The sequence below is a fragment of the Garra rufa genome, chromosome 24, assembly GCF_049309525.1.
Source record: "Garra rufa chromosome 24, GarRuf1.0, whole genome shotgun sequence".
Lineage (NCBI taxonomy): Eukaryota > Metazoa > Chordata > Actinopteri > Cypriniformes > Cyprinidae > Garra > Garra rufa.
The window spans coordinates 25,806,938-25,821,751 of record NC_133384.1 but is presented as its reverse complement, the minus strand read 5'-3'; the positions used below and the strand labels follow the sequence as shown (position 1 = coordinate 25,821,751).

General features: G+C 34.8%; 1 protein-coding gene across 3 annotated transcripts in view; it reads right to left on the bottom strand.

The window, feature by feature from the left end:
* The window catches only part of sh3kbp1 (SH3-domain kinase binding protein 1), a 68,418-nt gene that overhangs the window by 27,418 nt on the left and 26,186 nt on the right, over window positions 1-14,814 (bottom strand). The gene's annotated exons all lie outside the window — the stretch shown is intronic.

The following is a 14,814-nucleotide window of genomic DNA, read 5'->3' as shown; positions in this document are numbered from 1 at the left end:
ACACACACACACACTTAAAACACTTCTCCATCTGTTTGTCCTTCTGTTAGCAGAAGTAGCAGCTCTGTCTGCACTGCACTTCTCTCTCCCTCCACTAGAGCTGTTAAAGCTGTGAAAATGTGGCTGGTGAATAAATGTAATACAAATAATGGTGATAAATAATTTATCTATTTTGTTCATGTCAGTTCAATACACATGAAAAAGTCCATGTTGATCTTAAACGGCTTCGTAAAAATATTATGCAAGGTAGAATTATTAGTATTTACCACTAATAATAGGACTAAATTTGAACATACATATATACATATATATATATATATATATATATATATATATATATATATATATATATATATATATATATATATATATTTAAATAAAAACGTATTTAAATTTAAATAAAAATTAAAATTAAATAAAAACAGTAATATCAACAATAATAAAAATATGAACATTAATTAATATTTTAAATATTTTGTATTTTAACTTTTTAAATGACATATTACGTGAAATATTTTGTTACATAAATCATAATATTTAAATTTTTTGGAATCCAGCTCACCTGAATACTTATAAGAATAAGTGTGGGAATATATAGCAATAATAATTATGTATATATTTTAAATAACATATTACCTGATATTGCATGAATTATAATAAAATAAAAAATAAAATAATTTTAATATAAAGTAATTTTTTCCCAGCTCACCTGAATACTACAGTATTGATTTTAATTAATTAATAATAATAATAATAATAATAATAATAATAATGTATATATTTTAAATAGCATATTAAGTGTCATTTTTGTATTACATGAATCATGATTAAATGAAATAAAATAAAATACTTTTTTTTTTTTAAATCCAGCTCTCCTGAATACTTCAGTTTTTAGTATAATTAATAATAATAATAAATTATAATAATAATAATAATTATTATTATTATGTATATATTTTAAATAACATATTAAGTGTATTTTTTGTACATAAATCATAATAAAATAACTAATCAAATAAATTATTTTTTGGAATCCAGCTTACCTAAATACTACAATATTTATTATAATTAATAACAATAATAATAATAATATTTTAAATTAAGTGTAATTTTGTATTACATAAATCATAATAAAAAAAAAAAATTTTTATCCAGCTCACCTAAATACTTCAGTATTTATTATAATTAATAGTAATACTTATGTATATATTTGAAATAGGATGTGTCATTTTTTATTACATGAATCATAATAAAATAATAAAAAAATAAAATACAATATTTTTTGGGAATTCAGCTCACTAGAATACTACAGTATTTATTATAATTAACAACAATAATAATAATTATGTATATATTTTAAATAACATATTAAGTGTACTTTTGTATTACATGAATTAAAATAAAAATAAAATAAAAATGTTATTTTTAAATCCAGCTCAGCTAAATACTACAGTATTTATTATAATTACTAAAAATGTATTACCTTTATTTCCTTTACATAATACTAATTTCACGTTCACAAATTATTTTATTGTAAAGCAATCTAGTTAAACCCTTGCATAGAGCATGACCTAGCTGATTTTTTAATATACTCCTCATTCCAAATCTGCAATAATGTGCTCATCTTTTCTAGACTTGGCAACCTTTAATGGCCATAAAGGTTAGCAATTATGCAGAAGTGAACCAAAAATGAAGTGCATTGTATTGTAATGGACAATATATATGCAAATCACACTGTGGAAGCAAACTGACCATTGCCTGATATGGACTGAGGTTGTTTGGAGAGCTCATATAATACAATGAGCCATAAAGTGACAGTACTTTTAAGTGTGCAATGATTGCTCTACCCTCCTCGTTCTCTCTTTCTGTTCATAGTATGAATTTAAGAAATCTGTCTTTAAGGCCTGCGCAAAGGTTAAGAGAACTGCAGCGCAAGATCTCGAGCATCTCTTGGCTCACATAGAGCTGTCATGCTTTCTCAATTTCCTGCATGTTATCTTGCTCGGCTCTCACTGCAAGTTCTTTCTGCGTATTTTACTCTCTCACTCACTCTGACATGCTTATTTATTTAGAGGAATTAGAACTGACTGACTATCTGCTTGCTGGATGCTTCATACTTGCAGATCAAGTTGTCAGTCTGCAGGTGGACAATATTTAAAAATGCATCATAAATCTCAACTCCATTTTAAAAAGCACAGCTTAAATATTTTAAATCAGACTCATGTCTACATACAGTATGTCTTTAACCTTTATTAAAGACCCTAAAATGGTTTAATATACAGTATGCAATTCTTTTTCCTGTGGTGACACTTCCTTTTGAAACAGTAAGTTAAAGCAGAATCGCTTGTCTTTCATTTGAAATAGTTTAAGAGAGATTTTAAACCATTTATGTTTTTTTCCAAAAGCCGATTTGGATCTATAGCATGAAAATAACATCTGTGGTTAACATTACTTGTCGTACAAAATAGGAAAGTCCTGTAAACAAAGATAACCAATATTTTTGGTCCATTTCTTATTTTTATATTTTTTAAATATTTAAACGCTATAAGTGACTTTATCAACATTTAGGAGTGTATAAATACAGTTAAGGTCAAAAGTTTACATCCCCCTTTCAGAATCTGCAAAATGGTAATTATTTTACCAGAATATAAGGGATCATACGCAATGCATGTTATTGTTTATTTAATACTGACCTGAATACGATATTTCACATAGAAGATGTTTACATGTAGTCCACAAGAGAAAATAATAGTTGAATTTGTAAAAATGACCCGGTTCAAAAGTTTACATACACTTGATTCTCAATACAGCGTTTTTTTTTTGTTTAGTGCTAGTTGTTTATGAGTCTCTTGTTTGTCCTGAACAGTTAAACTGCCTGCTGTTCTTAAGGAAAATCCTTCAGGACCCACACATTCTTTCGTTTTCCAGCATTTTTGTGTATTTTAACCCTTTCCAACAATGACTGTATGATTTTGAGATCCATCTTTTCACACTGAGGACAACTGAGGGACTCATTTGCAACTATTACTGAAGGTTCAAACGCTCACTGATGCTTCAGAAGTAAACACAATGCATTAAGAGCTGGGGGGTGAAAACTTTTGAACAGAATGGAGATGTGTATATTTTTCTTATTTTGCCTAAATATCATATTTTTTTATTTAGTACTGCCTTTCAGAGGCTACAGAAGATGTTTCCTAAAAATAAAAATGAGTTCAATTTAAACTGATCTTCAAATTTACAAAGTTTTCACCCCCCTGACTCTTAATGCATGGTCCCCTCAGCTGTCCTCAGTGTGAAAAGAAGGATCTCAAAATCATACAGTCATTGTTGGAAAGGGTTCAAATACACAAAAATGCTGGAAAACCAAAGAATTCGTGGGACCTGAAAGACTTTTCCGAGGAACAGTGGGCAGTTTAACTGATCAGGACAAACAAGGGACAGATGAACAATTACCACTAAAAAAAACTTTCAGTTAAAAATACAGTATTAATAATCAAGGGTACAGTATGTAAACATCTTTTATGTGAAATATCTTATTTAGGTCAGTACTAAATAAACAATAACGTGCATTTTGTATGACCCCTCTTATTTTGGTAAAATAATCAACATTTTGCAGATTCTGAAAGGGTGATGTAAACTTTTAACTTCAACTGTAAATATAGATTGCTTTAAAGCTACTAGATATTGACTACACGCCATTAGTGTCTAATTGTGGATTCACTTTTATCTATCAATTAAATTCTTTATTACTATAACAAAACATCAGTCTTTAGAAAAGCCTCAAATCAGTTCAAAAACCTCATTAACACTCAACAAAACACACCAAAAAAGCAATATTTTTCAGTTAGTTTATACATGTTTCTGAAATCCAAGAAATAAAGGTTGTTTTAAAAACTAATTAAAATGGGAAGACTTATCATAACACACTTACACATGAAATGTCTCTTACACAAGAAAATGTGATTTTCTTTTCTGAATAATGTGCACAAATATTAAAATTTAAAAGTTATCAGCCAGGGAATGAAATAAGGTTACAGTAGTTAGCTTTCTTTATAATGACTGCGTGAGTGTGTGAGAGAGATAAACTGAAGGAGAAAGAGCGAGGGAGCCTAGGCGTGAAACGAGAAAGTAGCAGTGAAAATATGTGTGCATTTAGAAAAAGATATTCAACCACTATAATCATGTGTTGCATCATGCATTTAACATCCACTCAGCAGACCAATCACATGTCTAAGAACTTTAATACAGACCACAAGATTCACAAGATTTGATGTCAACGCATATTTTCATAGTATATGATTGTAATGCATTTATTAAAATCAGCATGGTTTTTTTTTGGTGGGTTTCCGGCAAGTAAGTAGGATATGCACTGCCGGTTTTAGCACTGCCTGAGTGAAATGTCACAGTTTTGCATTTTGCTCTCAAACATAGCCTAGATTTATGCTTTTACTTCGAATAGAAATCTTACACAGTATTGCAGTACTAAATTGTGATTGTGGATTAACAGCTGTCAACCAGGTCGATATGTATTATGTAAATGAGTGGCCTGAACTTATTTACACAGCACGTTTTTATTTTGGTCACGCATGAGCACCTGCGCACCACGTATGTGCACCCCCAGTCATTAAAGTATTGGCTTATCTGTACCTAAACATGATGCTTACAGAACACAATCAGCATTTTTGGTTTTCTTGGAAGAGAAAGAACCAACATTGTAATGAATATACTGCCCAGCCATCTTCTAACTTTTAGAAATACACTAGTATATAGGCCTTAACGCTAAAGTCACAGCAAAATAAGACAAAACATAAACTAATTTTGTCATTGCTCCAAAAAGATAAGGGTAAATTTAACTTATTTTTACTTTTGGGAAACATGTAACTATCTTCTGTAGCCTCTGAAGGGCAGTACTACATTACAAAATATGTATATTTAGGCAAAATAAGAAAAATGTACACATCTCCTTTCTGTTCAAAAGTTTTCACCCCCCCCCGCTCTTAATGCATCATGTTTCCTTCTGGAGCATCAGTAAGCATTTAAACCTTCAGTAATAGTTGCATATCAGTCCCTCAGTTGTCCTCAGTGTGAAAAAATGGATCTCAAAATCATACAGTAATTGTTGGAAAGGGCTGATATACAGAAAATATAAACACAATGTGACTTAAAGGTGACACGTCAGGTTTAAGTGCTATAATCCAGTCCTTGATGCATCTAACAACCCGGAAAACGTGAAAACGAACAACCCAGTAATTTTTTTGGTAAGCCTTTCTATGTAAGAAAAAATTAGTGTGTCAGATTTCGCTCCCCCGTGACTTAGAATGGATCTTATTATAACATCACCGCCCCTTAATATGCATGTTTCCACCCACGGCGCAGCCATTTTGTTTTTGCAAGCGACAGTGGTATACCAGTTCTTACAACATGGGCTGTATCCGAAATCGCCCCCTATACCCTATTCACTATTCCCTACATTAGTCCACTAGTACAGTTCACTTGAAGGAGTGAATGAAAACGAGTGAGTGAATTCGGACACTAAGCGCACCGGAAGGACTGACGCTTTTGCATAGTAGCCTATATTGCTTACTGTTTAACAATCATTTAAAACGCACAGTTCGAGTAGTAAGATTAAAGGATTTATCTTGAACTATGTCAAGGAGTTTATGTATAAACATTGGTTAAACAATTTAATAATCAATTTACAACAAATTTGTACCTGTGTTGTACGCTGCATTACGCAGTGGACGAGCGCGTTGTAAAATGAACAGATGGATGATTCAGCTGCGGGCGCCATCGTCTGGAGAGACGCGGGAATTCAGTCGGCGCGCGACTCTCACAGTGCATTATGGGTTATCTCTAGCTGTTGAGCGTACATCGGTTGTACACTCGTTTTTGCGGTGCATTGTGGGATTGAATGAGTGCACTCGAGAACGTCCACTATGGTTTCGAACACCACTTAAAATGGCTGTCCCCTCAAATAGTGCCCTATTTGAGGGTATAGGGGGCGATTTCGGATACAGCCATGGTGAAAGTGTGAGCAAAGCATGCTAACTGTTCTGTTGTTGGCTGCACAGACGAGCACAGAACACTATTTAGAGTCCCCGCCTCAGAGGAGACAAGAAAGCAGTGGATTTATTAATTCATTTACTGTATATTACGCATCTGCCACATAGATCTAATATAAACATGCTATTTTTTTCCCCAGCTGTTAACCTTTACAGACATAACCGATTGTTTTTAACTCATTTGTGTTTTTAACATAAACTTGTGTGTATTTGACAGTTTAAGCGCAATAAGACATGAAAGAGAACTTAGTTTAGTACTCACATGCCATGTAACAGCCACTTTCTGTGTGCGTGCTTTGGACGTGTGCGCTTAGAAAACCCTATATCAGAAGTTTAAACTGATATTGCTTTAAAATGCATGATTTCAGCACAAAAGACATGATTATCAAAACCAAACAAATGTTTTTTTAGCAGAATATCTGAGATAGGAGCTGTAAAGGCACATTCTAGAAAGGGGGGGTGGAAGCAGCTCATTTGCATTTAAAGAAACATGCACGAAAACTGCGTGTTTCTGCTTGCACTCAAAATAGGCATCTTTAAAATTATCTGTGGGGTATTTTTACATATACCTTCTGGGGACACCTGAGACTTACATTACATCTTGTAAAAAGGTGCAAACTGTGTCTCCTTTAAGGCTTAGCTTAACTTGACTAAAAAGAAGCAGTTTTTCCCTGGAAATATAAGAACGAGAAAATGCCATTGAGAGCTAAAACCATACACACACACACACACACACACACACACACACACACACACACACACACACACACACACACACACACACACACACACACACACACACACACACACACACACACACACACACTTTTGCAGGGAATCCAGGAGATAACCAGGCAGATTGAAAGGACAGAGCCCTCAATCGCAAATAAGAGCTGACCTTGAGCAGCATATCACACAGTGGATCCTGTCAATGTCTGTATTGTGTTGCTTCTTGTGTGTGTGTGTGTGTGTGTGTGTGTGTGTGTGTGTGTGTGTGTGTGTGTGTGTGTGAGAATACACGTCTGTGTGTATCCCAGAAACATTCTTTCCAAGAAAAAAAACCTTGAAAACAAAATTCCATTCACTCTGGCATAACTGCCTTATCAAGTTATTTACGATGAAAAGAGCACACAGCAACCGACCTGCTGAAATGATCAGAAGAATTTAATGCTAGCTTAAACTGGTTTATGATGGCTCCTGCTGGTTTGGTGGACAGTCTATCTGGTGGACTAGTAAATAGAATAAACTTAAAATATTTAATTAAATGTCCAATCATGTCAGTGTCAATCCACATGAGCACAACAAAGAAACTGATATCAGTTCAATCAAAACTCTAAGTAACTGCATTTTTCTATGTTTAGAGAAGGAAGTGTGTGTGTGTTGCACGGCATCCTAACACTTAAGAGTGAGTATTTCGTTTGTGGTATGGTAACTTTGGTTATTTAAACCATTAAAAAAAACACAGGTATGGTCTGTGTAATTCTGCATCCTTTCCTTTTTCTTTTTTTAAAATCAGAAATGAAAAAGGGAAGATGTGGTTTCTTCTTTAATGGTTTTAACACTGATGAACAGAATAGGCAAATACAAACTCATTATCATAATGCAAAATTCTTATTTCACTAAAAAAATGTTTTTTGTTTTTTAAATCTATTATATATATTCATCTTTTCACACTGAGGACAACTGAGGGACTCATATGCAACTATTACACAAGGTTCAAACACTCACTGATGCTCAGAAGGAAACACCTTGCATTAAGAGCCAGGGGTAAAATCTTTTAAACAGAATGATATGTACATCTTACGTTTTGCATAAAATATATTTTTTTCATTTAGTACTGCCCTTCAAGCTACAGAAGATACTTAGATGCTTCCCAGACAACAAAATAAGTTAAATTTACCCTGATCTTTAAATTTAAAAAGTTTTTGGGACCTGAAGGATAGAGAATCAAGTGTATGTAAACTTTTGAACAGGGTCATTTTTATACATTTTTAAACTATAAACTATTATTTTCTCTTGTCATACTTGTAATACTTATTCTATAACTATTTTTTAAGAAAAAAAAGTTGCAGCCCTAGTATTAACTATACTGTTTGTTAGTGTGCTAAGTTCTCTCAGTCATTGTTAGCAGACAGGCGGTCCCATTGATTGATGGGTCATCTCCAGACTAAGACAAAGTCCTACTGTGTGATTGGGATCGGCCCGTGCCAGCCATCAGCATGGAGCTGATGAAGTCTGAAAACATCTGACTACATCACAGTGTTTGGAAGCGAGCATTACCACAACTATTGTTTTTAGTGTAGAGTGCCATCGCCGATAAAAGATCAGTAATCAGTCCTGTATTATGTTTTTGTGGTTATTTGAGCTCCCATCTAAAAGGTTGAACTGACTTTAACTAATGATTCAAACCACACTTGGTTTCAGTTAGAGGGTAGTAAACAAGTTACAACAAGGAAGATGCAGATCCATCATCACCAGCCTAATTAAAACATAGACAGTATAGCATATGTGTAACGGTCTACCTGTATACCTTATGGTGCCGCTGCCATGGAAACACATTAAAGCCAGGCCCCTAGGGGCCAAAGTACAGCTGGAGATCACATAGTAGGTCAAATATTGAAACTTGAGCAAGAACAATGGCGAGGATCATACAGATACTAAAACACATCCACTACATACACTAACTTGATGAGATTCAGCATTTTACATTTATTAAAATAACTCAAGGCAGTAACTGTTTAAACTATATTTTTTATTCGTGAACTTATGTTCAGCTATTTTGGATTTTTTTTTGGAATATCAGTCATCAAAGCTCTGTAAATATTGGTCACAAACAGAAATTCACTTGAAATTTCACCAAACTAATTACTCACTAAAAACTCACACAGATCAATGTTATTTTAAGTCTTATTTTGACATAACAAAGTGATTATATCTAAGTGTGAGTTGATTCTTACTTTTTCGATTAGTCTTGCCATTAACGCCATTATATTGTATATTCAGACTGATTTGCGAACACAAAACACGCAGAACTCAGGAGGCGGGAGTTTCACACATCACTAACATACTTTGAGTTGAAGTCAAGTTTACATACACCTTTCAGAATCTGCAAAATGTTAATTATTTGACCAAAATAAGAAGGATAATACAAAATGCATGTTATTTTTTAATTAATACTGACCTGAATTAGATATTTGACATAAAATACGTTTACATACAGTCCATAAGAGAAAATAATAGCTGAATTTATAAAAATTACCCTGTTCAAAAGTTTACATACATTTGATTCTTAATACTGTGTCGTTACTTGACTGATCCACAGCTGTTTTTTTTTTTTGTTTTTTTTAGTGATAGTTGTATATTAGTCCCTTGTTTGTCCTGAACATTTAAACTGCCTGCTGTTCTTCAGGAAAGTTTTGGTTTTTCAGCATTTTTGTGTATTTAAACCCCTTCCAACAATGACTGTATGATTTTGAGATCCATCTTTTCACACTGAGGACAACTGAGGGACTCATATGCAACGATTACAGAAGGTTCAAATGCTCCAGAAGGAAACATGATGCATTAAGAGCTGGGCTGTAAACTTTTGAACAGAATGAGGATGTGTATATTTTTCTTATTTTGCCAAAATATATTTTTTCATTTAGTACTGCCATTCAGAAGCTACAAAAGATACTCGGTTGTCCTCAGTGTGAAAAGATGGATCTCAAAATCATCATTCATTGTTGGAAAGGGATCAAAATACACAAAAATGCTGAAAAACCAAAGAATTTGTGGGACCTGAAAAAATTTTCTGAAGAACAGTGGGCAGTTCAACTCTTCAGGACACACAAGGGACTCATGAACAACTATAAAAAAAAAAACACAGCTGTGGATCATTCAGGTAACAACACAGTATTAAGAATCAAGTGTATGTAAACTTTTGAACAGGGTAATTTTTATAAATTCAAGATACATGCATTTTGCATGATCCCGCTTATTTTGGTCAAATAATTAACATTTTGCAGATTCTGCAAGGTGTATGTAAACTTTTGACTTCAACTGTACAAACTAATTCACTGTTTTTTAGGACAGCTATATTAAAAGTAATTTTGCACAAAAAAATCATTTTAAGTAAGAAGGTAACTGTGGTGTTTGTGGAGGGGACAATCACAACCTGCCGTTTCGCACTCACGCTTTACGGCACGCAGCTGCAAGGCTCACTTTTTTTTAATATACGCTTCCTGCCAAAGTCAAAGGCTTCGACAGAGCTCAAGTCAAGTCAAACCACAGTACGTAGCTGCAAACTTCTGCAGTGCGCCCCTTCTAACGATACTGTACGCACACACAGGCATACAGACCAGACCAGACGAGACCTTTTCCTTTTGAACTGTAAAAATAAACATGCCAGCAAAAACAGCGGTTTTGCAATGCATTCTGGGAGGCCTAATCAGACTCACCTGACAGAAAGAGTCTGTGTTTGACAAAAGAACAGATTAGAAGAAGGGGGCGTTTACATACTTTGGACCACAAAGCAGTGAACTTCTCTCAAACTGGCCTGACTATGCTCGCATGAATCACTAACACGGTTATTCATTTAACACACTGACACACACATATTCTGCTCCTACTCTGTCACGAGACTCCTTTTCACTGACTTCCTGTTCACAAGAGCATTAACAGAGCTCTGAAAGTGTGTGTGTGATCTACATTCCTATCCCCCGCTCACTGGTCTGCTCCAGATGGTCAATGGTAGCTGGTTTTCACAGCGTCCCATCATTCCTCGGTCTTCCACTACACAGGGAGGAGAAAAAGTCATCATGTGCTTCAGGGAATGACAGGCCCTCTCATACACAGCAGCGTAGACGACCTTGGTACGCTGGCGCTGCTCTTTGATCAATGCCACAGGCCTACTCATGCTGAGAATCAGCCTGCACAGAGTATGAAAAAAGGCTTGCGATAATTTACTCTGGTAAAAAGAGATTTCATCTTGGGAGACAGAGTAGGTAAATAAAGGTAATGTCTGTGTGCCACCAAAACATGTCTTAATGGCTGTTTTAACCATGGTTATTTCAGAGAGTCTCAGTTATTTGTGCAGAACAATAATAGGCTCGGGTATTTTCAATAAAAACGACATTAGATTGATGTTAAAGCTTGAATTTAGTATGTTAATGTGCATGTTGAAAAGACTTAACTCTGGTTAGATGCCATATTGAATTTAACAGATAAAAATGAGAAATAGACTCATTATACTGACACAGAAGGCCATAGATCCAAATGCTTTATGGAGTTTGTGTCTACTGAAAGTCAAAAAGACATTTTATCAACTGAACAATCTGCATGTTGTTAAACAGCAGTACAATCTAGAAACACAGTGCATTAAAAGCCGGGGGTGAAAACTTTCAAACAGGATGAAGACGTCCAAATTTTTCTTATTTTGTTGCAATATAATTTTTTCCCATTAGAACTGCCATTCGGAAGCAACAGAAGATACTTGCATGTTTCCCAGAAGACAAATTAAGTACAATTTACCAAATTCAAAAAGTTTCCACCCCCCAGGTGCCTTAAAGGAACACTCCACTTTTTTTCATCGTGTTTCTTTCTGGAGCATCAGTGAATGTTGAACCTTGTTTAATAGTTGCTAACATACAAATACAATGTGCATCTTAAATAATAGGTTAAGACAGACCACTGTCATATTTGCATGATTAAAAACACAAACAATTCACATGAAAATGATCATGTTATTGGATCTAGGCCAGTATGATGGACTAGTTTTGGATTGTCTTATGTTTTGATTTCATTAGCTTGCTAACAGTACTCAACACTTACACAACTGCCAGGTTAAAATCCTGCTGAAAATATTGTGTCTTGTAAACATTGTTGGTTTTTATGATCAATTGCTTTGATGTTCCTAATTCCTCACTGCTTAATGAATACATTCAAACATAAATGTACTTTTAACTACTTTCATTATTCAAACAAACTTTGTTGGAGACCACAGTGCTCTTTTCCATTCGGTTGCATTCCAATTAGCTGTTTTTTGATTATAGGCAGTAAGATGTGGTCACATTTACTGTTGTTCACAGGCAAAATCAGTCATTTTGATAGGAATTTACACAAACAGGAATTTTGTGCAAAGGTAAAAGATGTACACATGCAGACTGTGCAACGGGTTCAACTGGTCATGTAAATTTGCCGTGTTGACCAACAGAAAGCTTGTGCTTCAGGCATTGCTACACTATTTGCTACAGACAATAAATCTTTCTGTCTGCAAAATATCATCAAAATAATGTAACCACGACTATTTTTAACCCCATAACAAAACTGTCAAATTATTCAGTGATTCTTTAAAAGGATAGTTTACCCAAAAATGAAAATTCAGTCATTAATTACTTACCCTCATGTCGTTCCAAACCCGTAAGACCTTTGTTCATCTTCAGAACACAAATTAAGATATTTAGATGAAATCTGAGAGCTTTCTAACCCTGCATAGACAGCAATGCAACTGACACATTCAAGACCCAGAAAGGTAGTAAGGACATTGTTAAAAAAAGCCCATGTGACATCAGTGGTTCAACTGTAATGTCATGAAGCTTCGAGAATACTTTTTGTGCACAAAGAAAACAAAAATAATGACTTTACTCAACAAATTCTTCTTTTAATTTCTCCTAGAACCCAGATGCATTGTGCCTTTTTTAAAAGCTGAAGATGCATGCTGTACATAAAGTCTTCGTAAACACGTCTGAAGATTTCAAAACAGAGGATAACTCAAACCATAATATACAGATGATGAACAAAGAGAGATGGACGTTCTCCTGCGCCAGTGAACGTGTGGCAAGACTGACACAGCAGAGAAGAAACTGTTGAATAAAGTCATTATTTTTGTTTTGTCACAGATTCAAAAGATTAGGTTTGAACCAGTGATGTCACATGGACTATTTTATCGATGTCCTTGCTACCTTCCTAAGCCCTGAAAGTGTCAGTTGCGTTGCTGTCTGTGCAGGGTCAGAAAGCTAAGATTTCATCAAAAACATCTTAATTTGTGTTTCGAAGATGAGCAAAGGTCTTACAGTTTAAGAACGACATGAGGGTGAGTAATTAAGAGGATAGTTCACCCAAAAATGAAAATTAGCCCATTATTTATATGTGTATATGACTTCCTTCTTTCAGACGAATCCAATTATCCCGCCATTTCCAAGCTTTAGAACTGCATGGGCGGGTGTTTCTTTTCATCAGTCCAAAACAAGTCCAATAAAGTGCATCTATCTATAATAAGAAATGCCTCACACTGATTATTACATCTTAGAAACATTTTTTGCTACATGAGGCCTTTATTCTTCCCCCAGAGCCACTTTTTATTATGAATGAATGCACTTTATTGGACTTGTTTTGGACTGATGAAGAGAAACATCAGCCTATTGCCATTCTAAAGCTTGGAAGTGCCAGGATAATTTTTTATATAACTCCGATTGCATTCCACTGAAAGAAGGACGTCATATACACCTAGGATGCCTGGAGGGTGAGTAAATACTGGCCTAATTTTCATTTTTGGGTGAACTATCCCTTTAAGACCAAACAGTTGAATAGTCGACTAGGCTATTCATTGTTTAGACAACCTAATGCAGCTCTGCACATGCCAAGTCTTAAAATAAATATTGCACATTTGGTTACTTCAGTTGGTTATATTGTTAAGGCCATTATAGTCATTCAAAATTTTCCAAGGCTTTGTGAAATCCTCCAAAAAAGGTGATGGTGGCTTGGAATACGTCATGTCGAGATTGCAATGAAGTGAGTGGAACAGAAGTATGGAGCGAGAACAACGAATGATGCAAAACTCTAAGAATCCAGCACACCACCTAAACCTCCCTCTCAGGTTAGGAGGTTAAATGCTCTACAACCCCAGTTACATCAGCAACTGCTTCAGGATGCTGCGTCCAGGATAGAGAATTCCAGGTTTCAGGGTGAAATGCATCATTGGCTGTGACACAGTTTTGCGAGCTGCCGCCCCATGGATTATCAGCCCAGTGAAGCGAAAACAGAGCCCCATGCTGAGACACACACTCCCACATATACAACAGTACAGATAGGTAGAAATGACAATCTCACACACAAAAACAACACAAACACATGAAGACACGTGATTTTGAAGGATTTAGCTAGACATCTCAGAGGCCAAAAAGGCTGAAAGTTAAATGTAAAGCACTGATAACATGTTTATGGTATAAAGACAAAAACAAGCAGTGGAAAAAATTTATTGATATATATGCCATATCGCTCTCTCTCACACACACTCTCTCTCTCTCTATATATATATATACACACATACACACTAAATAAGTAATTTCTTATTAATAATAAATAATGACAACTGTCTCTGTGAAATGTTGCGAAGACAACAACCAAAAAAATTAAGAGTCTCATTAAGCTCATCACGAATTTATTCCAAAGATTCAACGCCATGAATCATGCAAACTTTGGCAAATCCAGTGATTAATTGTTCTGCGTTGCAGACCATCTGACACAGGATCTAACCGGATCGAGCCTCTGCTGTTGAATCATAAATGCTCTGGAGATGCTGGAGTAATGGTCGTTGCAATTTACTGCTAAATGTAGCAGTGATGGCACATTTATGGCACATTTCATTGCCAGAAAGTATGTAAGCTGTAAGTACGCAATAAATATTTGATGATTGATTTGGTAATGTTGCATAGATCACATTCTGACGTCATCATGGAACAACTGTTCCACATAGCTCACCGAAGACAAGTAA